At 37.9% G+C, this 3,232-nt stretch overlaps 1 pseudogene; it reads right to left on the reverse strand.

Annotated features, from left to right (window-relative positions):
- LOC111998670 (cytochrome P450 CYP82D47-like) overlaps nt 1-3,021 on the reverse strand; it is an 8,829-nt pseudogene extending 5,808 nt beyond the window's left edge.
- Between the last annotated feature and the right edge of the window lie 211 nt (nt 3,022-3,232).

Raw genomic sequence — 3,232 nt, forward strand, 5'->3', positions numbered from 1 at the left:
AAACAGGTTTACCATGCATCTTGTCCTTAGAAAGGGTAGGTTTAGTTTCTCTCAGATCAACCCTAATCTTCTTAGGAGGTGAAACTTCTACAGGTTTGACTACCTCACTCACAGGTGGTTTGACAGTTTCACTCACAACCTCACTCACAGAAGGTTCAGAAGAAGATAAAGGAACAAAGTTCGTGGAATGTGGAGTAGACACAAAGATGCTTTCAACATATCCTATCCCAGATTTATCAGAAGGATACTTTTGAACATTCAACATGTGATCAAGTTTAGAACTAGCAGTTCTAGCAACAGATAAATCATGTTCTAAAGTTTTAACTTTATCAAGTAAAAGCATGTTCTCAGATTTCACATGGTTCAAAAGATCATTAGCATCAAATAATTTAACAAGCAAGTTTTTCTTTCAAGCTCAAGAGAATCAATTTTCTTCAAACCAAGTTCAACATTTATAGCATCCTTTGTAGCAACTTTGCAAAGTTTATTATAGGCCTCTTGAAGATCTACATCCTCAAAGAGTTCCCATCAGAAGGGTTCTCCTTAACAGATATGCTTTCATTGACTACTACAGTAGCAGTGAAAGCAATGAAGTTTCCATCCTCGTCACATTCAGACTCATCATCAGAAACCTCATTATCACTAAGGGTTACAGCCATAGCTTTACCCTTATTTCTCAAGAATGTAGGACATTCAGATTTAACATGACCATAATCTTGACAACCAAAACACTGAGCACCCAAAGAATTGTTTGAAGATTGACCTACTTTTTCTCTAGGTTTTTCAAAGTTATTAACCTTAGTGGGATCATTTTTCCTAAAGTTTCTAGGTTTAGCAATGTTTGTACCTCTTGCCCTTCTATTTGTATTTCTCATAAAGTTTCTAAAATTCTTGGCAAGGTAAGCTATCTCTGTAGCAGAGAGCTCATCATCAAATCCACCAACCTTAACATCATCAACAGACTTAAGAGCCATTGATTTGGATTTGTTTGTTTTGGGTAAGTCAGACTCATAGGACTGAAGAGATCCTACAAGCTCATCAACAGGGATGGAGTCAACATCCTTGCTCTCAGTAATGGCAGTCACTTTGGGTCCAAAGTATTCAGTTAAAGATCTAAGTATTTTCCTAATAATTTTAGGTTGATTATAGATTTCACCCAAATTAAATGCAGAATTAACAATATCATTCAGTTTGGCATAAAATTCATCAAATGATTCATTATCAGACATCCTAATGCTCTCAAACCTAGAAGTTAATTGCTACAGTTTGTTTATCTTAACTACCTTTGTGCCTTCATGCACAGTTTGGAGGATTTTCCAAGCAGTATGAGCAATCTCAACATTAGAGATCCTTTTAAATTTCTCCATAGAAACAGCATTGAAGATGGTATTCATAGCTTTGCTATTGAAGCCAGCTGCTTCTTTTTCAGAAGTTTGCCACTCACTCACAGGAGTAGTGGGCTTTTCCCATCCGTACTCAATGGAATTCCAAACTCTCTCATCAATGGATTTCAGGAATGCTTTCATCCTTACTTTCCAACAAGCATAGTTATTCCCATCAAAGTGAGGAGGAACAACAAGAGAGTGTCCATGCTCCATGACAACAGGGGTCAAGGATCAGCTCAGAGATCAAAAAATCTCAAACAAAAGAGTTACCCGCTCTGATACCACTTGATGGAAATTTAGACCTCTTAACACACAACCAGATTGAGTAGCCTAGTTAATTAGCCAAGTTGTTACTTAGTCAAATTAAGCAATCATAGGTTAAAACAATCAAACAATCATATCAAGAAAATATAGCAGCGGAATAATAAATAACACAAGATATGATCACTCAGGAAAACCAAACCAGTAAAAAACCTGGGAAGGATTTTACCCAACGATCCTCAAGGCAAACCAGAATTCACTATGAAAGAATCGAAGTTCATACAAAAGGACTTACAAGCTCCCCGCTCGACTTCCTAATGCTACCTACCAGTAGAACTTACTGACACGACCCCATGCAAGCTCCGAATCCACGGACTCCTTCTTTCTTGAACTCTTCAATCAGCTACAAGCACCCACGCTTGATATTCTTTAAACTTCAATAGTAGCAACCAAGTTAATCATTAAGATGTTGAAGTAATCTCAATCTTGAAAACCCTAAGCTTTGTGTAAAGGAAAGCTCCTCTAGATCTCACAAGAGATTTACACAAAACAGCAACGTATGAGCAACAATACAACTGGAGCAACTCTAAAAACGTGGCTAGGGTTTTTCCTTATATACCTAGGGCAAAAACATAAAACCCTAAACGTTTTAATGAGTTAGGGCTGAGTTGGAAAAACTGCTGAAAATGCAATCTGGTCGACTTTCGATCGATCGAATCTATTCTTCGATCGATCTAGCCAGACCAAAATGCCCTAATGCATCTATAGTCTCTCGATTCCAACTTTACAATAATTAATCAATTTTGAGCACACTTTAACAAGACTAAACATATTGTTTTGATCATGGTTTGCCAATATTACAAATTAGAGTTCTAAATACATAAATTCCTAAACCTTTAGAACTTAACAGAATCATTTACCTCAGCCTCTCGAATGTGTTTGAGTGTTTCAGGGCGGTGGTTTGAGAGGACCTCTAGTGTGGCCATTTTTCTCACTTGGCGCCAGAAGGGACCATAAGGGCTGAACCCAATCATGGCATAGTTGTAACCCAAGACTTCCAGAGCTAGACCTTTCGGACAGTTGGCAAAGGCTTTGTCATTGGTAGTAAAAAACTCTTTGGCTATCTCCCAATTGCTTACTACTATTGTTCGATGCACACCTAACCAAATTGTGAAGATTGGTCCATACTTTTCAGCCATGTTACCCAAGGCTATATGAGCCGATTGTGACCCTCCAAACTGGTGGAGGTGGCCAATCAAAGGCCATACGCCACTAGCTTCAGGTAGAACTTTATTTAACTAGAAGTTCTTTGAACTCTTCTTGATATCCATACTAGAAAGAATATGAACATGAAAATGTTGAATATGCTAGCCATAGAATTTGTGAAGAATGAGCAGGAGAAGAGCATGGTTGATGCCTCCGGTGAGTGACAATTAATGGTTTTGTGGTAAAATATATATAGCCCAAATTAGTAACGAGGTGGTTCTTACAAGATACGTGGCAAGCAAGCTGAAAACAAATTTGGATTGTCAATTTAACATCTTAGAGCATCTCCAACAGACTCTCTAAACCCAAAATTTGGAGAG

The sequence above is a fragment of the Quercus suber genome, unplaced genomic scaffold, assembly GCF_002906115.3.
Source record: "Quercus suber isolate HL8 unplaced genomic scaffold, Cork oak 2.0 scaffold_829, whole genome shotgun sequence".
Classification (NCBI taxonomy): Eukaryota; Viridiplantae; Streptophyta; class Magnoliopsida; order Fagales; family Fagaceae; genus Quercus; species Quercus suber.